This window comes from Triticum urartu, chromosome 3A, assembly GCF_056163025.1.
Source record: "Triticum urartu cultivar PI428250 chromosome 3A, HENAU_Tu73, whole genome shotgun sequence".
Classification (NCBI taxonomy): Eukaryota; Viridiplantae; Streptophyta; class Magnoliopsida; order Poales; family Poaceae; genus Triticum; species Triticum urartu.
The window spans coordinates 460,821,852-460,844,194 of NC_141875.1; positions in this window are offsets into that span (position 1 = coordinate 460,821,852).

Consider the following 22,343-nt stretch of genomic DNA (forward strand, 5'->3'; position numbering starts at 1 on the left):
AAACTAAGGGATATTAAGGCCTCCTTTTAATAGAGTACTAGACCAAAGAATTAACACATAGTGAATATATGAACTCCTCAAACTACGGTCATCATCAGTAAGTATCCCGATTATTGTCACTCCGGGGTTAACGGATCATAATGCATAATACGTGACTATAGACTTGCAAGATAGGATCAAGAACTCTCATATATTGATGAAAACATAATAGGTTCAGATCTGAAATCATGGCACTCGGGCCCTAGTGACAAGTATTAAGCATAGCAAAGTCATAGCAACATCAATCTCAGAACATAGTGGACACTAGGGATCAAACCCTAACAAAACTAACTCAATTACATGATAAATCTCATCCAACCCATCACTGTCCAGCAAGACTATGATGGAATTACTCATGCACGGCGGTGAGCATCATGAAATTGGTGATGGAGGAAGGTTGATGATGACGATGGCGACGGATTCCCCTCTCTGGAGCCCCGAACGGACTCCAGATCAGCCCTCCCGAGAGAGTTTAGGCCTTGGCGGCGGCTCCGTATCGTAAAACGCGATGAATCCTTCTCTCTGATTTTTTTCTCCCCGAAAGTGAATATATGGAGTCAAGGTTGAGGTCGGTGGAGCATCAGGGGGTCCACGAGGCAGGGGGCGCGCCCAGGGGGTAGGGCGCGCCCCCCACCCTCGTGGACAGGGTGTGGGCCCCTGACGTGGATCTTTCTTCCAGTATTTTTTATATATTCCAAAATAATTCTCTGTTGATTTTCAGGTCATTCCGAGAACTTTTATTTCTGCACAAAAATAACACCATGGCAATTCTACTGAAAACAGCGTCAGCCCGGGTTAGTTCCATTCAAATCATGCAAGTTAGAGTCCAAAACAAGGGCAAAAGTGTTTGGAAAAGTAGATACGACGGAGACGTATCAGCTAGCTTATGCAAAAGCGAGAGCCCTTGTCTCTTGTTGCTCACTGGAGGTCCGTGAGATCGAGGAACAACTCAAACAAATCTATACGCCGGAAGAAATAATGTACAACCAGAGGTTGAGTGTGGACTGGTTGAGTGCAGGCGAGCAAAATACAAAATACTTTCAGAACCGAGCCTCGCACCATAAAAGGAAAAATACGGTTAAAGCTCTTCAGAGGGAAGATGGAACTAGATGTACAATAGATGAACAGATGAGAGAGATGGCTGCACACTTTTATGAGGCACTTTTCTCATTAGATGGATCGGCCGGGGCCAATGATCTACTCCAACATATTGAGAATGTTGTCATGCCAGAGATGAATGCAACACTCACATCTCCCATTATCGATGAGAAAATTAGAGTGGCGCTCTTTTAGATAGGTCCAACAAAGGCGCCTGGACCAGATGGTCTGCCGGATCTATTCTATCAACGCCACTGGGTCCAGGTAGGAGGGGATGTGTGCTGGGTGGTGTGGGATTTCTTGAGTGGAGTGGCTGCTCTGGTCGCGTTTAATGACACAGTCATTGTCCTGATTCCTAAGACTAACTCACCGGAGTTGTTCTCTCAGTTTAGACCGGTCAGTCTGTGTTATGCGTTATATAAGATTGCTACAAAAGTGCTTGGGAATAGGTTGAAAGGTATCATCCCCTTATTTGTGAAGAGGAAAGTGCTTTTGTGCCTGGGTGTCTGATGTCTGCTAGAACTACGTCGGTATTTCCCCAAAGAGGAAGGGATGATGCAGCACAACAACTGTAGGTATTTCCCTCAGTGATGAGACCAAGGTATCGAACCAATAGGAGAACCAAGCAACACTATGTAAACTGCACCTGCACACAAGTAACAAATAATTGCAACCTAACATATTAAAGGGGTTGTTGATACGTCTCCAATGTATCTACTTTTCTCACGCTTTTCCTCTTGTTTTGGACTCTAATTTGCATGATTTGAATGAAACTAACCCCGGACTGACGCTGTTTTCAGCAGAACTACCATGGTGTTGTTTTTGTGCAGAAATAAAAGTTCTTGGAATGGAACGAAACTTCACGAGGATTTTTTATATAATAAATGAGAATTTCTGGAGCCAAGACCTACCGAAGAGGGGCCCCTGGGTGGGCACAACCCACCAGGGCGCGCCCCCCTCTCTTAGCATGCCCAGGTGGGTTGTACCCACCTGGTGGCCCCGCAGACCTCAACCCTGACACTATAAATTTCTATTTTCGGAGAAAAACGGAGAGAAAGAATTATCACGATCCACGAGACGGAGCCGCCGCCAAGCCCTGTTCTTCCTCAGGAGAGCATATCTGGAGTCCGTTTGGGGCTGCGGAGAGGGGGATCTTCGTTCTTCGTCATCACCAACCCATCTCCATTGCCAATTCCATGATGCTCCCCACCGAGAGTGAGTAATTCCTCCGTAGGCTCGCTGGTCGGTGAGGAGTTGGATGAGATTCATCATGTAATCGAGTTAGTTTTGTTAGGGCTTGATCCCTTGTATCCACTATGTTCCTAGATTGATGTTGCTATGACTTTGCCATGCTTAATGCTTGTCACTTTCGGCCTGGGTGCCATGATTTCAGATCTGAACCATCTATGTTATCATCATTATATCCATGTTCTAGATATGATCTTGCAAGTTATAGTCACCTACTACGTGTTATGATCCGGCAACCCCGGAGTGACAACAACCGGTCCCACTCCCAGTGATGACTGTAGTTTGAGGAGTTCATGTATTCACTATGTGTTAATTCTTTGTTCCGGTTCTCTGTTAAAAGGAGGCCTTAATATCCCTTAGTTTCCAATATGGACCCCGCTGCCACGGGAGGGTAGGACAAAAGATGTCATGCAAGTTCTTTTAATAAAGCACGTATGACTATTTACGGAATACATGCCTACATTATATCGATGAACAGGAGCTAGTGCCGAATAGCCCTAGGTTATAACTGTCCCATGATGAATATCATCCAACAAGTCATCGATACAATGCCTACGAACTTTTCCATATTGTTTCTGCTAAGTTACTACTTCTATCATCACTGTTACACTTGCTACAAAATTACTGCTATCACTGTTGCTATTACCATTGCTGATGTCACTACTATCAAAACTATCATATTACTGTGCTACTGATCACTTTGCTGCAGATAATTAATCTTCAGGTGTGGTTGAATTGACAACTCAGCTGCTAATACCTTCAAATATTCTTTGGCTCCCCTTGTGTCGAATCTATAAATTTGGGTTGAATACTCTACCCTCGAAAACTGTTGCGATCCCCTATACTTGTGGGTTATCAAGACCTTTTTCTGGCGCCGTTGCCGGGGAGCATAGCTATATCTGTTGAGTCACCTTGGTATTATTATCATATTATCACTACGAAGAATTTGAAGGATCCTAAGACTAAGATATTTCCCTCAAGGACGAGGGAAGGTAAGGAACTGCCATCCAGTTCTGCTTTAGATTCACCTTCTGTTATGAATAAACTTGCAACACCACCACATGCTATTAATTCTGATATGTCGCAAGTTATTGATGATGCTACTTCTACTATGAATGATGCTTATGATGATGCTAGTACCTTACTTGATAATGATGATGTGCCACTTGGTGAATTTCTTGATAAACAAATTGCTAGAGTTATACAACATGATGTTGTTGAATCTGATGATGAGCTTGAAACTGAATATCCTGAAACACCTGCTAGTACTAGCTTTCCTAGATATGAATTGCCTAAGGTACTGGAAGGTTATGTCATGAGTGAAGAAACAACTAGAGATATTCTTGCTTGCAATGATAGAGATGATCTAGAGAAATTACTACACAAGTATAAAGAAAAATCTCTGAATGCTAGAATGAAGTGTGATCCTAAGTTTGCTACTTCACCTATCTTTATTGATGATAAGTATTATGAATTCTCTATCGACCTAGAGTTAATCACTTTGGTTGAATCTGATTCTTTCCATGGTTATGAAACTGAAACTGTTGTGGCACATCTTACCATGTTGAATGACATAGCCACCCTTTTTACTCATGATGAGAAAACTCGCCACTTCTTTATTCTCAAATTATTTCCTTTCTCACTAAAGGGTGATGTTAAAGCTTGGTACAATACTCTTGCTCCTGGGTGTGTGCATAGTCCCTGGGATATGATTTATTACTTCTCTGAAAAATATTTTCCTGCTCATAAGAAACAAGCTGCCTTACAGGAAATATTTAACTTTGCTCAAACTAAAGAAGAAAGTCTCCCACAAGCTTGGGGGAGGCTTTGCCAGTTACTTAATACTTTGCATGATCATCCTCTTAAGAAAAATGAAATACTTGATATCTTCTATAATGGACTAACCGATGCTTCTAGGGACTTCCTAGATAGTTGTGTTGGTTGTGTTTTTAGGGAATGGACTATTAGACAAGCTAAGGAATTATTGAATAATATATTGAAAAACCATGATGATTGGACTCTTCCTGAACCACCGTCTAAACCCACTCCAAAGAGGAGGGGTATATTATATCTCAGTCCTGAAGATATGCAAGAGGCAAAGAAATCTATGAAGGAAAAAGGTATTAAAGCTAAGGATGTTAAAATTTTACCTCCTATTGAAGAAATACATGGGCTTAATATACCACCACTTCCTAAGGTGGTAGAGGTAAATTCTCTTATGAAGTTTAATGATAGTGATAATCCTCACAACATGCATCCTAGTCAATGCCTTTATGAGTTTGAAAACTACATTAGAAAACAAGATCACTTCAATGCAAATGTTATGAAACAATTGAAATATAATTCTGATATGATTGCTCGCTTGAGTGACTTGTTATTTAGAATCTCAAATGATGTTAGAGGTGTTGGAAAACATGCTTCTATGGTTCAAACTCAACTAGAACAAGTTGCTAAATCACAAAGAGAATTTCTTGATGAAATGAATCATAATATGCATGACTTTGCTGTTAGAGTGGAAACTAGAGGAGGTAAAATGACTCAGGAACCATTTTATCCTGAGGGACACCCAAAATGAATTGAACAAGATTCACAAAGAGCTAACACTAGTGCACCTAGTTCTTCTAGAAAGAAAAAGAAAAGGAAGAATGATAAGACTTCACATGCTCCTAGTGAACCTGAAATAGAGAAACCTCCTGACAATGATAATGAAACTTCTATCTCTAATGCTGAAACTCAGTCTGGTAATGAACACTCACCTAGTGATAATGAAAAAGATAATGATGAGGTTCATGAAGACACTCAACCAAACAATGATAAAGAACCAGATAATGATGTTGAGATAGAACCACCTGTTGATCTTGATAACCCACAACCTAAAAATAAAAGATATGACAAAAGAGACTTTGTTGCTAGAAAACACAGTAAAGAAAGAGAACTGTGGGTTCAAAAACCTATATCTTTTCCACCCAAGTCAACTAAAAGGAAAGATGATGAAGAATTTGAATGCTTTGCTGAGATGCTAAGGCCAGTCTTTTTGTGTACTCGCTTGACTAATATCTTGAAAATGCCTCCATATGCAAGGTATATGAAAGACATCATCACAAATAAGAGAAAAATACCGGAAGCTGAAATCTCAACTATGCTTGCTAATTGCACTTTTAAAGATGGAGTACCTAAAAAACTTGGAGATCCGGGAATACCAACTATACCTTGCTATATCAAAAAGAATTATGTGAAAACTGCTTTGTGTGATTTAGGAGCTGGTGTTAGTGTTATGCCTTTCTCTTTATATAAAAGACTTGACTTGAATAAACTCACACTACTGAAATATCTTCGTAAATGGCTGACAAATCAAATGCCATACCCATCGTATCTGTGAGGATGTTCCCATTGTTATTGCTAATGTTACTATTTTGACTGACTTTGTTATACTTGAGATGCCCGAGGACGACAACATGTTGATTATCTTTGGTAGACCCTTCTTGAATACTGCTGGGGCTGTTATTGATTGCAATAAAAGCAAGGTCACTTTTCATATTAATGGTAATGAGCATACGGTGCACTTTCCGAAGAAACAATTCCAAGTGAATGGTATTAATGTTATCAAAAAATCTCTGACAAACACTATTGGAAGTTTTCAAATAACTCTACCTACTATCAAAAAGAAATATGAAATGCTTATTGTTGGGGAAATGCATATCCCCATTGAGGTAACTTAGCGATTTACGAAAGTTCTTCGGTTTCATGCTAATCGAAAGTGGTTGTTAATAAGACCTGGCCAACCTTATTAATGGATCATTTTTGAACGGTACGAAGTTGATGAATTTAGTAAGCACTACCTTCTGTCCTTACTTTTTATTTTCTGTTTTATTAATTAAATAAAATAAAATTCCATGTTTTGTCTGTTTTCTGAATTTCCCATGCAATAAAAAATGACCCAAAAACAAAAGTTCTCAGAATGCCCTGAAAATTTTACATGATTTTTTCTGAATATTTGAGAAATTTTTTATGCAATAAACATTAGAGGGAGGTGCACCAGGTGGGCACAACCCACCTGGGCGCGCTAGGACCCCCATGCGCGCCCTGGTGGGTTGTGCCCACCTGGTGCACCTCCCTCTGATGTCGCACCCTGATACGTCCATTTTGCGTCATGCTTTTATATCGATATTTATTGCATTATGGGCTATTATTACACATTATGTCATAATACTTATGCTTATTCTCTCTTATTTTACAAGGTTTACATAAAGAGGGAGAATGTCGGCAGCTGGAATTCTGGGCTGGAAGAGGAGCAAATATTAGAGACCTATTCTGCACAGCTCCAAAAGTCCTAAAACTTCAGGGAAGTTATTTCCATAATATATAAAAAATACTGAGCGCAAGAAGTACCAGAGGGGGGCAACCCACCAGCCACAAGGGTGGGGGCGCGCCCTACCCCCTGGGCCCGCCCCCTGCCTCGTGGGCCCCCCGGTGGCCCTCCGATGCCCATTTTCTGCTATATGGAGTCTTTCGTCGAGGAAAAAATCATAAGCAAGCTTTCGGGACGAGACTCCGCCGCCACGAGGCCGAACCTTGGCGGAACCAATCTAGGGCTCCGGCGGAGCTGTTCTGCCAGGGAAACTTCCCTCGGGGAGGGGGAAATCATCACCATCGTCATCACCAACGATCCTCTCATCGGGAGGGGGTCAGTATCCATCAACATCTTCACCAGCACCATCTCATCTCAAACCCTAGTTCATCTCTTGTATCCAAACCTCAGACTGGTACCTGTGGGTTGCTAGTAGTGTTGATTACTCCTTGTAGTTGATGCTAGTTGGTTTACTTGGTGGAAGATCATATGTTCAGATCCATTATGCATATTAATACCCCTTTGATTATGAACATGAATATGCTTTGTGAGTAGTTACGTTTGTTCCTGAGGACATGGGATAAGTCTTGCTATTAGTAGTCATGTGAATTTGGTATTCGTTCGATATTTTGATGAGATGTATGTTGTCATCCCTCTAGTGGTGTCATGTGAACGTCGACTACAAGACACTTCACCATTGTTGGGCCTAGAGGGAGGTATTGGGAAGTAATAAGTAGATGATGGGTTGCTAGAGTGATAGAAGCTTAAACCCTAGTTTATGAGTTGCTTTGTAAGGGGCTGATTTGGATCCATATGTTTTATGCTATGGTTAGGTTTACCTTAATACTTCTGTTGTAGTTGCGGATGCTTGCAATGGGGGTTAACCATAAGTGGGATGCTTGTCCAAGTAAGGACAACACCCAAGCACCGGTCCACCCACATATCAGATTATCAAAGTACCGAATGTGAATCATATGAACGTGATGAAAACTAGCTTGACAATAATTCCCATGTGTCCTCGGGAGCACTTTTCTCTATATAAGAGTTTGTCCAGGCTTGTCCTTTGCTACAAAAAGGATTGGGCCATCTTTTTGCACCTTATTTACTTTTATTACTTGTTGCTCATTACAATTTATCTTATCACAAAACTATCTGTCACCGATAATTTCAGTGCTTGCAGAGAATACCTTGCTGAAAACCGCTTATCATTTCCTTCTGCTCCTCGTTGGGTTCGACACTCTTACTTATCGAAAGGACTATGATAGATCCCCTATACTTGTGGGTCATCACGCCCTCATGGGTTGTGGTCCCCACGTGGGCCCCTCACTTATCTCTTTAGCCCACATCATCACTTACCTCCAGAAGAAAAAAATCTCCATTGCTCTATCTCCCGTGTTCTTGAGCTCAAACCCGCGGATTTCGATCTCTTTGCTCGAAGCTCCATTTCCGAAACTGTTTCGGGGGATTGTTGCTTGGTATGTGATTCCACCGTTTGTCCAATTAGTTTTTGTTTAATTGGTTTATACTTTGAATAATTACCTACTACCTACTCTCGGTGCTGTTGTAGATTTGATTGCATGTTGAATTCTTAGTTTTCTATTTAGTTTGAATGCTTGCTATGGCCTCTATGTATCCCTATGAGTAGTTGCTATCAATCTTACAAAGTTTTGTTGACAAATTTTTGTCACTCCAAAATTTTCATTTTCAAAAAATTGTACGCGGACATGAATATCTTCAGGAAGTTTGGCTCTAAGAAGAACTCCAAGGGTGTTATTGGGGAGTCTTCTGAGAGTGATCTCCACCCTCGGAGGTTGGCGGAGGTATGGCCATGCGAATAGTCGCATGCCCCGTTCCTCGAAGAGGCGGGAATCCTTCAGGAGTTCATGCAATATGTTGCAAACGCCAGCCTCACCGACTTCATCGTAGATGAGTGTGACCAGCACCAAATCCTCACAAATATCTTTGTTCCGAGTTTTACTTTCCTGCCTAGGAATAATCCTCCTGAAGTGAGCTTCGATTTATATGTTGAAAACCATCAGATACCACTTACTGAATTTTGTGATATATGCTTGATCCCCTCTTATGGGAGCTTAGCCGAGCATAGGCCAGCTGGGTTTGAGGATTTTATCGCACTTTGACAGTGGGAGATGAGAGAGGGGTGTCAGCCACTACGGCTGCTAGCATACACTTTCCTGCCGTACATTATTTTGCTTTATTTTTTGCTAAGTGCTTGCTTGCTAGAAAGAAAGTGGGTGCACTCAGCGCACCAGACTTTGCTGTTTTACGCTGAGCACTAGAGGGCGACAACACCCATAGCTTGGGAGCTATTGTGGCTCGTCGCCTCCATCTTAATAAATCACAGGGTGAAATACATGGTGAGATTTTTGCTACTCTTTTGCGGCTCACTTTGAGGTTGACATACGCCCTCATGATTACCCTTTGACCAAGGTCTGCCTAGACAGGGCAACCATGGAGCACCATCATTTTCTTGCATGAGATTATATTGACATTCCTATTCCTTATAACCTGGTTTTTAGCGTTAAAACTCATGATATTATTCCACTGCCTGCACCTGCTTTGTTTGATTCTGCTGCCAAGGGCGGATATAGGATCATGCCCGCGGACATCATCGCCTACCGGAACGCTCAGGCTGCTGCGGAAGCGGCACGGGAGGAGCCTCCGCAATGGGATGAGTGGATGCCCGCTCCTCAGCATCCCTACTACCCTTCAGGCTACTGATCGACTACCAAGTTAGGCCAAAAGCCTAAGCTTGGGGGAGTATGTGTTCCCACCGACTATACATTCATGTTCACTTATTCCATTTGTCGGTGTCCACACTTTTTCATTGTATCATCCTTGCTTAGAATTATTTTCTTGCTTTCTTCTTTTGTGTTTGATAAACTTTAGAAAAACCAAAAAAAATAGTTGTAGTTAATTTACTTTCTATGCATGCTTAGCTGTAGTATTAAATACAAAACCCAAAAAGATTTCCTTATTCTTCTTTTGCTTGTTGGGAGCTTTCCCGTGTAAATAGTTTTTCTCGTTTTTGTTTTTCCCTTATTTGCTTGTTCAAGAAAACCAAAAATTCCAAAAACATTTCAGTGTGTTTCTCTGAATTTCTTTTCTTTTTATTCGAGTTGTATCAAGGAGAAGACCATGATGAAAATGTTGAGTGGCTCTCATTTGAATAATTGTTGAACTAATAAAGAGCACAGTTTACCTTGTCTTTTCCTATTGAATAAAATGTTTTGCAGATTCCAGCTTAGTCCATGGCACTCTTGCGCTATTATTACTTTCATATCATTCGGTCATGCAAGTGAAAGGCAATAATGATGACATTCGATGAACTGGTCGTGGCAGAGAGAAACTGGTATGAACTCGACTTGTTCTGTCTGTGTAAATATGTTTAACCTAGCATCCATGATTCAGGCCATTATGATTAAACATGTTTGCAATGGCAATTAGAGATTATAGTTTCTCATGCCATGCATAAGTAGTTGTGAGTTGATAATGATTTATCTAGGATATCAACATAGCGTTAAAATGATTGTGATGTAGTATGATGATATGGCATCCTCCTCTGAATGTTCACGTGGCTTGACTTGGTACATGTTCATGCATGTAGTGGAATCAAAACCAACATAGCCTCTATAATATTTATATTCATGGTGTTCATATCCTACTCATGCTAGTGTCCAATGTTACTTATGCATAATGCATGGTTATGATCATTGTTGCTCTCTAACTGGCCACTTCTCAATCTAAATTGCTAGCCTTTGCCTGTACTAAGCGGGGATTCTGCTTGTACATCAAAAACCTTGAAGCCAAAGTTATTTCAGATGAGTCCACCATATCTACCTATATGCGGTATTACCCTACCGTCCTAAGTAAATTTGCATGTGCCACCTCTAAAAACTTCTAAAAAAATTATCTGTTTTGTGTGCCTGGATCGTTCATGGAACGACAGGAGGTGGTCGGTATCTTCCATGCTAAGCGGGTTATTCTCAGGTAGAGTGTTTATTCACTCGCCATCGCACGAGAAAATGGCGGTAATAGGGATGCCCAGTCCCAAACTGCAAAATACAAAAAGAGTTAATCACTCGAATAATCAAACAAAAACTCCCAATGGAGTTATAACCTTTATTTTTATTGCTTGGGAACCGCCACTAGCCTGTTTTGCATGAGAGATATTGATAACTAATGGTCGTGAAGTAAATGAGAAGGGTGCATGTCTCAAAATTTCATTTACCTCTATTTTAAAAATTGAGCTCTGGCACCTCTACAAATCACTGCTTCCCTCTGCGAAGGGACTATCTATTTACTTTTATGTTGTGTCACCACCTTCTAAAACAAGCGCTAGAAACTGAGCAGAGCACAACTGTCAAGATTATGCATTGTGTGTAGCTAATGTTGGGTGCATCATGACTGGATCTTTTCTACCATGAATTACAATGTTTAGTCGTTGCTTGAACTTTGGAGGTGCTATGCATTTATGTTTTGCGGTCTCAGAAAGGGCTAGCGAGATACCACTATTGTCATATTATATCATGATTGTTTTGACAACATGTTGCCGTTTGAGATATCTTATTATTGCTTGCTAGCTGATTATGTCATTGATATGAGTCATTATAATCTTTAAGAGTTATTGTCAACATGATTAGTTATAACTAGTTGTCAACCCGTGCGACCGCACGGGCTAGTTATTTTGGCAAAAACTTTGAGCAATAAATTTTTAAATATTGGTTATATGTAAGAACACACGTTTATGAATTCATACACTTTCTAGTGCTCTTGAAATTGAATTCTTACTATAATTTTTTCTTTAGTCATACATTTAAGTAACATTAGTATGTCCCATTAAAACACAATAGTTAGTTTTCCTTAGCCTCGAAGATCTTAATGGTTTCTTCAACATGTGTCCAAAGCTGCCAAAAACAAAAAAAATTAAAATATTCTTAGTGTATGATAGAAGTTCCACCATTTATTTACTCCCCTGTGCGTATTAATTATATAAATATGTTCCGCGGAAAAAGTGAAGCATACAATCACTAATGCTTCAATTGTGGAAATAAATAATATTCAGATGTTTACAAACAAAACTGCTGACAATACTTTCTTAAATATATTGTACAATTATTGGACCACATAGAGCAGCATGATGTTTGTAATCATGCCATACTGTCAAGCAATTAAATAAACTTGAGTCCATGAGTTTCTGCCATGCTGTTATGTTGAGAAACACATGATTTCTTCATATACTCATTAGGAAGTGTCCACGTGGAATTGTTGGACGATTGTACACACTGAACATCACAAACACAATAAGTTTGTTTTCGACTATATAATTATTAGAAAATCATATATAAAATATAAACATACACAATTTTCACAAACAACGGTACACCTACCGTGTCATCTTTTCCATGTACCTAAAAGAGAATTGCCCAGTAGCGGCCACATAATTATTTGCCCAATCTCATAAATCAAGTGGAAGTGCGATCAAATATTCAAATATTTATACACACCACATGCATTGGTTCGCTGGTGTCATGTGATCCACATCACTTTATAAAATATGAAAAAATGATTATATATCTGCAAGAAAGAGGAATGGAGTGGGCTAAGAGTAATATAATGAATTAAGCAAAGAAAAATATAGGTGAATCAAAAATATTTTAGAAACATTTTTTGGTCTTTTCAACATGAACCAAGATTATGTGTTGTTTTTTTAGTAAGAAGGAGAAACAAAAGTCACGCATGTACTTGAAATATGTGAATAGAAATAATATTACCTTGCTTTATAACTCCAAGAAAAACAATCTAACTTCAAGTTGTCGTATAAAACAGTGTACCCATAGGCAACTCCTCCCGAAGTAAAACTTTGCCAAGCAATAGCTTCTAAATGGACTCGCTGCTACTCTAGTTAAGTGGTGCTACACCTATTGTCCTATCCTAGTACGACCAATGACTTTCTCATAGAAAAATACGATCAATGACATAGTATATTGGTATCTCTCTTGTTTTCAACCTGTATGGTCCACATTTGTGTCCTACCACCATCCGCATGCGCACCATTTGTTTTTTCAAGATTTTCATTGCGGTGCTGATGTTTCCTGGCACTGCCATTGCACTGACCAGCCAATTTATTCAACAGTAATTATGGAGAACAGAAAAGGTAATCTGTACCCCATGGCTAGGCATAGCCAACTTACATTCGATTCAGGCGAGGAAACAGAATTAGGAGGACAGAAAAGGTATCAACTCAAGCGTATCTGAAGAGAGACTAAATACAGTCATGTCTCGGAATGTTAGCAAGAAGTTTTTCCTATAAGAACAGGAGGGTGTGGTCCTTGATGTCAACTTGGACATTGTAGAACAACTAAACATATGAGACAAGACCATCAAATTCACTGAATAGATTATAAGCTGAAGCATGCATTGCTACTTAACAAAAGAACACATTAGGCACCTGCAAGTGAGTCCATGACTTCTTTTCCTTGTGCGTTTCATCTAACATACATGGGAAAATTGATTGTTATTTGGCATCGTATGGCCATATCTTATAGAAAAATACGATAATACTGAAGGTGGAATTAGTATGATCATACTGAAGGTGCGTCAATGAAGGTGGAAAATACGATGTCATACGATGTCAAATAACACTCAATTCAGGTGTACGATCATACTGATAGGATCATACTGTGCGAACCTGTAAGTCCGCTAATCATGTTCCAGACCTGTTCTGACCTTCATTGACGCACTATTACCCCTTTTCCTGCAAGTGGCGGTCAGTTCACTGACAGAGAAGATCAAAGAACAAAATTGGCATCATGGTGAATATCTTAAAAGCTACTATATTTCCTAATACTTTGCATTACGTACTTTAGTGCTAGAGTCATCTCCAAGACTTGAGCAGATGCCTAATTCACTACAAACAAAGGAAATCAGCTCGCTAGAAACAACCTGTGGTAGCATGTTATATTAAATCTAAACAAGCTGCATTAGTCATATTAGGGAGCTCACCTGAGAACGTCAAGAGTTTGTGCGAGATGACACAGGGAGGCATATGTGACTTCTCCACCGGGAATCCAATCATCCATGTATGCATCTATTTATTCAATCTATTCATCATCAAGTATCTAACTATGCATCCATCAATTATACTTATCCATCAATTCCATATTTGTATCACTGAGTACCATCGAGATAAAGCGTAAAATATATATTGTTCAGTCATAGTTTGTTTGTTGGGTACAAATACCAACATGAAGCACACACAAAAGTAGTTGAATTAGCATTTTCATCGGGTACTGGAATATAGTTTAATGAGACACTGACTAAAAGCTAAAGCAGCCTCCATTCACAATAGTAAGAATGCAGGGACAAAGGATTATTGTGTGAAGTAAAGTGAAACGATAAATCCCTCTTTACCATTCAATACTCCATAGGCTCCAGATTTGTTCACGTACATAGTGAGCCTGTAACAGTTTTTCCATCTAATGTGTGTACCAATGGATCGATGCATGATTGTAGATGAATTTACGGTAATAAAAGTTATGTCCCTACTCATAAAGGAAACCTTGTGATGATCCAACAATTCTATGTAAGTTAGGTGCAAGGGGAGATTACTCTTCATAAGAATAGCAACATGCCAAAATGTACTCTCCCTGAAACTGAAGGTTGCCCGTCATATCCACTGAATAATGTGCTAGACAGAGGGCATATCTAGGAGGATCTTATTGGGTGTCAGCACCAACCTTCTGAAATAACATCTCTGGTGGAAGATTTAACAAAAAAAAACTACACACACCATATCTACAGTATACCAAAATATAATAAGCTGGGATCGCTTTGTATAATTTACCTTCAATACCAACAAAAACTGATATATCGAATGGTTTCTTTGACCCAGTAAATTGATGATTGAATTTTTCATAATAGGACAGTAAATGTACATGCTTTAGGCATATCAAAATAAGTGGTTTGCTATGTCAATTCACGTGCACAGCCCATCACAACATAACTGAGTATAAATTGGAAGCCTAAACAGTTTCTAGTAACTCAATAAATAACTAATCTAAATGTAATGGATTGGAAACTGGAACATGTTTAATGCTTAGTGCTCAAATAACAACCCATCTGTATGGACCGAAATATCTCGATCTATTGTCTTTACTGGCTCAGCAGAACTCAGAGAATAGATAGGTCTGAAAAAATGCAAAAGGCCACATACCTTGAACCAGCTGTTATCAAACATCAACGATATCAGCTGTACATGACTGCCCACTATGTGCATGGGGCCTTTTGTCTAATAAAGTGATAAAAGTGGTAAACAAATATTAGTCCATCCCAGTTTACTTAGATATGCACTTACCACAAATCTTCCTTACAAAATTGCAGAGCTCGCATCAACCATCTGGACAGTGTATTAGAGATAAATTATATGAGTAGAAATTATCCAAATTAGGAAATTCTTCAAGATGCAGAGGTGAGAGGTGAAAAAAATTGAATGGTGTCGAGCAAGTAAACAACTTTGCTACCAAACCTCCATCCTTGTTTGCTAGGCAGCCTGGTTGACAGAGACTACCATCCGATCTGCTTCAAACAGTCATTGTACATGGTACACCTCCTCCGCTGCATCAACCACAATGGACAGATTCATCGGCGGGTATACCACATAGCACGAACACATACATGAGAAGGCGTGGACATGGGACCCAGAGCAGAGAGACGGGATGCTCAGCCCGGACCCAGACGCATACATGTTAGATTACTGCGTGGCCAGAAGTTGAAAGCTGCATCCCAAGCAGCAGCGGATGATGGATTGGATCGTACCTAGCAGCAGTATAGTTGGACGTACCTAGTTTTTTCAGATGGATTCCAATGTGGACGAATACCTAGCAGCAATAGAGGATGGATTGAATCGTTCCTTGTTTTTTCAGATTGATTCCAACGTGGATAAAGATGCGGCAAGGAAGAGCGACAGCAGGGAAGCTAGATGATGTTGCAGTTGGGAAGGGCGGCGAACCGAAGGATGGAAGGAGATTGAGGCCTGATCTGTTTTCGAGGAGAAAGATATATATTTTTTTTAGGGGAGGAGGAGTAAGATATGAGAGAGGAAGAGAGACGTGAGAGATTGAGAGACCACTACCATGAGAGTTATGGGCCTCTTTTTGGGCTTCAAAGATGATACGCTTTATAGTTTTCTTTGTTTCAACGAAACTAATCTGGTTGAAAGTTTTTTTTATGAAACTTAATCTACAACCGTAATAACTCGGTCCCACCTTAGATGTACGGCTCGTAAATTCTGATTAACACAGGAATTTTTAGGAAGTCACAAATTAGTATAGGTATAGATGCTGGCTGAAAACCTGGGTGCCGTTTAAGCTTTTTATGCAAACAAGAGAAAAAGAGTTCGTAAAAGTTTTTCTTTCTCACTTTCAGTTTATCAACTGGATTTCTCGAGGAGTTGATATGTCTCCAAGGTATCTACTTTTTCTCATGCTTTTCCTCTTGTTTTGGACTCTAATTTGCATGACTTGAATGAAATTAACCCCGGACTGACGTTGTTTTCAGCAGAACTACCATGGTGTTGTTTTTGTGCAAAAATAAAAGTTCTCAGAATGGAACGGAACTTCATGAGGATTTTTATATAATAAATGAGAATTACCGGAGCCAATACCTACCGGAGAGGGGCCCCTGGGTGGGCACAACCCACCAGGGCGTGCCCCCCTCTCCTAGCGCCCAGGTGGGTTGTACCCACCTGGTGGCCCCGCAGACCTCAACCCTGACACTATAAATTCCTATTTTCGGATAAAAAAATCAGGGAGAAAGAATTATCGTGATACATGAGTCGGAGCCGCCACGAAGCCCTGTTCTTCCTTGGGAGGGAAGATATGGAGTCCGTTTGGGGCTACGGAGAGGGGGATCTTCGTTCTTCGTCATCACCAACCCATCTCCATCGCCAATTCCATGATGCTCCCCACCGGGAGTGAGTAATTCCTTCATAGGCTCGCTGGTCGGTGAGGAGTTGGATGAGATTCATCATGTAATTGAGTTAGTTTTGTTAGGGCTTGATCCCTAGTATCCACTATGTTCCTAGATTGATGTTGCTATGACTTTGTCGTGCTTAATGCTTGTCACTTTGGGCCCGGGTGCCATGATTTCAGATCTGAACCATTTATGTTATCATCATTATATCCATGTTCTAAATCCGAGCTTGCAAGTTATAGTCACCTACTACGTGTTATGATCCGGCAACCCCGGAGTGACAACAACCGGGCCCACTCCCGGTGATGACTGTAGTTTGAGGAGTTCATGTATTCGCTATGTGTTAACTCTTTGTTCTGTTCTCTATTAAAAGGAGGCCTTAGTATCCCTTAGTTTCCAATATGGACCCCGCTGCCACGGGAGGGTAGGACAAAAGATGTCATGCAAGTTCTTTTAATAAAGCACGTATGACTATTTACGGAATACATACCTACATTATATCGATGAATTGGAGCTAGTGCCGAATAGCCCTAGGTTATAACTGTCACGTGATGAATATCATCCAACAAGTCACCGATCCAATGCCTACGAACTTTTCCATATTGTTTCTGCTAAGTTACTACTGCTATCATCACTGTTACACTTGCTACAAAATTACTGCTATCACTGTTACTATTACTATTGTTGCTGTCACTACTATCAAAACTATCATATTACTGTGCTACTGATCACTTTGTTGCAGATAATTAATCTCCAGGTGTGGTTGAATTGACAACTCAGCTGCTAATACCTTCAAATATTGTTTGGCTCCCCTTGTGTCGAATTTATAAATTTGGGTTGAATACTCTACCCTCGAAAACTATTGCGATCCCCTATACTTGTGGGTTATCAGCTGTTAATCCCTTTCGGGTAGCGGCGCCAAAGATTGGCAAATGGGCGTGAGAGAGTTGTAAATATTGATAGATCGAACGCCAACTAAAATAAATTGCATCAAGGTATTTTTGTATTTTTGGGTTTAATAGATCTGAATATAAAAGGCAAATAAAATAGATCGCAAAGGCAAATAATATGAGGAAGAGAGTCGGGGGCCGTATGTTTCACTAGTGGCTTCTCTTGAGAAAAATAGCAAATGGTGGATGAACAAATTACTGTTGGGAAATTGATAGGACTTAAAATAATCATGATGATGTCCAGGCAATTATCGTTATATAGGCATTACGTCCAAAATTAGTAGATTGACTCTTGCCTCCATCTACTACTATTACTCCACACATTGACCGCTATCCAGCATGCATCTTGTGTATTAAGTTCATGGAGAAACGGAGTAATGCAATAAGAACGATGAGATGATGTAGACAAGATCTATTTATGTAGAAATAGACCCCATTGTTTTATCCTTAGTAGCAATGATACATACGTGTCAGTTCCCCTTCTGTCACTGGGATCATGCACCATAAGATCGAACCCACTACAAACCACCCCTTCCCATTGCACGATAAATAGATCAAGTTGGCCAAACAAAACCCAAATATCAGAGAAGAAATACGAGGCTATAAGCAATCATGCATATAAGATATCAAAGAAACTCAAATAACTTTCATGGATAAAAAGAGATAGATCTGATCATAAACTAAAAGTTCATTGGAGCCCAACAAACACACCGCAAAAGAATTACATCATATGGATCTCCAAGAGACCATTGTATTGAGAATCAAACGAGAGAGAGGAAGCCATCTAGCTACTAACTACGGACCCAAAGGTCTACAAAGAACTACTCACGCACCGTCGGAGAGGCACCAATGGAAGTGGTGAACCCCTCCGTGATGGTGTCTAGATTGGATCTGGTGGTTCTGGACTCTGCGGTGGCTGGAATTGATTTTCGTCGACTCCCCTAGGGTTTCCTGTAATAATGGGGTATTTATAGAGTAAAGAGGCGGTCCGGGGGCACCCAAGGTGGGCACAACCCACCGGGGCGCGCCTGGGCTTCCAGGCGCGCCTAGGCTTCCAGGCGCGCCCTAGTGGGTTGTGCTTCCCTCGGAGCACCCCCCAGGTGCCTCTCCGGCCCATTGGATGTCTTCTGGTCCAAAAAATTCCACAAAAAGTTCCGCTGTGTTTGGACTCCGTTTGATATTGATTACCTACAATGTAAAAAAACATGCAAAAAACAACAACTGGCACTTGGCACTAGGTCAATAGGTTAGTACCCAAAAAATGATATAAAATGGTTATAAAACATCCAAGAATGATAATATAACAGCATGGAACAATCAAAAATTATAGATACGTTGGAGACGTATCAGCATCCCCAGGCTTAATTCATGTTCATCCTCGAGTAGGTAAATGATAAAAACAGAATTTTTGATGTGGAATGCTACCTACCATGTCATCTCATTTTCTTTTCTTTATAGCATGGACATTTGGACTTTTATATTGTCCAGAGCAATAATCTAGTTTTGACATGATAATTTAGATACTCAAGCATACCAACAAGCAACCATGTCTTTCAAAATATCAACGCTAAAATAAGCTATCCCTAGCCCATCATGATCAATCATTGATCCATTCGTGAAACACACTCGCATATTAACTACACCCAATGCTCAAGTACAATCATAGTGTCCCCTAGTTGGTGCTTTTATAAGAGAAGATGGAGACTCAAATTAAAAATAAAAATTGCATAAAGTAAAATAAAGGCCCATCACGGAGGAAAGTAGGGATTTGTAGAGGTGCCAGAGCTCAAAGCGAAAATTGAGAGATAAAAACATTTTGGGAGGCATACTTTTCCCACCAACGAAAATGACTTAGAGTCCAAACACTTTCCATGCTAGATATATCATAGGAGGTTCCCAAACAGAAAATAAAGTTTATTCATTTTTCCACCATACTTTCACTTTCCATGGCTAACCGTATCCACGGGTGCCTTCCATACCAACACTTTCCAAGGAATTTATTATTTGACAACATAAAGTAAATTCATTTTCATTTTGGAACTGGGCATCCCTAATACCTTCGCCTTACTCTCGTGCAATGACAAGTGAATAAACACTCATCGTGAGAATAACACATCTAGCATGGAAAATATTAGCCACCTCTCACTGCCTCGTGAGCGGTACGAGCACACAAAAGAGAAATTTATTTTGAATATTAGAGATGGCACATACAAATTTGCTTAGAACGGTAAAAGAATACCGCACATAGGTAGGTATGGTGTACTCATGTGGCAAAACTGGTTTAAAGGATTTTGGGTGCACGAGTAGTGATCATACTTAGTGCAAAATGAAGGCTAGCAAAAGATTGGGAAGCGACCAACCAAGAAACAAATAATCTCATAAGCGGGCATTAAGCATAATTAACACCAAATAATGCACCACAAGTAGGATGTAATTTCATTCCACAACTATTGACTTTCGTGCTTGCATAGGGAATCACAAACCTTAAGACCAGTATTCTTACTAAAGCATAATTACTCATAACATCGCTCACATATCACATCATCATATCTCAAAACTATTACTAAGAATCAAGTTTATTTTGTCCGATGATCTTCATGAAAGTTTTTATTATATCCTTCTTGGATATCTATCACTTTGGGACTAATTTTCATGTGTTGCTTTTGATAAGCTCAAACAAATATAAGTGAAATCATGAGCATAATATTTCTTTCTCTCAAATTAATTTGAGTGAAGCAAGATAGAATTTCTTGAAAATTGTACTAACTCTCAAATAAATCTAAGTGAAGAAAGAGAGAATTTCTTCAAAAATAAGAAAGCACACCGTGCTCAAAAAGATATAAATGAAGCACTAGAGCAATTCCATAGCTCATAGAAATTTTAATGAAGCATAGAGAGCAATTCTAACAAGTCATGGCATAATTTTGGCTCTCTCAAAAAAGTGTGTCCAGCAAGGGATCAAGAATAAAAACACAAAGCAAAACAAGCAAAGACTTGTATCATACAGGACGCTCCAAGCAAAACACATAGTATGTGACGAATAAAAATATAGCTTCGAGTAAAATACCGATGGTCGTTAGAAGAAAGAGGGATGCCACTCGGGGCATCCCCAAACTTAGTTGCTTGCTTCTCTTTCGATAATAGTGGGGGATGCCATGGGCATCCCCAATCTTAGACTCTTCTTACTCCTTATTCCTTCATCCATCGTAGGATAACCCAAAACTTGAAAACTTCAATCACACAAAACTCAACAAAGCCTCCGTGAGATCCGTTAGTATAAGAAAACAAATCACTACTATAAGTTCTATTGCAAACCAATTCATATTTTATTCTTGCATTATATCTACTGTATTCCAACTTTTCTATGGCAAAAACTCATCAAAGAAAACCATAGAATCATCAAAACAAGCACACAACGCAAAGAAAACAGAATCTGTCAAAAACAGAATAGTCTGTAGCAATCTGGATATTTCGAATACTTATGTAACTCGAAAAACTCTGAAAAACTAGGACGGCCTGAGAAATTTGTATATTAGTCTTCTTAAAAAAGAATTGGTATTTTATCGCTCTCTGATTAGAAATGAGAATTTTTTCGTTAGCGCAAAAGTTTATGTTTTTCAGCAAGATCTAACAATTATCACCCAAGAAGATCCTAAAGGCTTTACTTGGTACAAACACTAATTAAAACACAAAAACACAATCATAACAATAGCATAATTGTGCTAACACTCAAAAACAGGAAGCAAAAAATAAATAAATTATTCATTGGGTTGCCTCCAAACAAGCGCTATTGTTTCACGCCCCTAGCTAGGCATTGTGCAACGATCTAAGTTTTGTCATCCTTCTCCAGCTATTCAATCAAACACTTAGAATTCTTCAAAGATTTAGCATAAAGATTTTCAATAACAATACTCCTAGGAACAAGTTTAAAGAATTCATTTTTTCCCAAGGGATCTCTTATAACTTCAACAAAGTCCGGGTGAATACTAATCATCTTAAGATCCTCCCTACTGCTATTACTAGAAGTTGCACCCTTGTTCTTCGTAACTTGAGTAGACTTGCCAATCTTTACAGGGGTTTTTTCCAATAGTTTTAGCAGAAGAAAAAGCCGTGCTCAAATTACTAAAGACTTTTTCCAGTTTATCAATCCGAGACGGGCTTTCTTCAATTCTCTCATGAATTATGGTCCCCTTTTCTTTTAACAACTTAAAAACTTCTCCCACTTTTGACCCAAATTTAGTAGCAAAATTATGCATCTTTTTATCCAAGTTTTCAATATGCTCTTCAGTAAGCATTTTCTTTTCAATAGCATCTAATCTTTCCATAACATGCTCAAGAGTCAAAGTTGTTTCATTAATCATAAGAGGTGGTGAGCATACTAAATTTCCCATGGCATTAAGAGCATCAAGATAGGGACACATCAAGAAATTTCCACTGGTATACGTATCAAGGACGAACCTATACCAAGTGGTGATGCCCACATAAAAACTGCGAAGAAGAACAATGGTAGATTTCTTATGGACAGATCTATTATGAGCATTGCAAATCCTATACCAAGCATCTTTTAAATTTTCTCCTCCCCTGTGTTTAAAGTTGAGAACCTCGTTCTCGAGAGTGCACGCAATAGAGGAAGAACTATCCATAACTGCAAAAGAAGCAAACAAGATTGC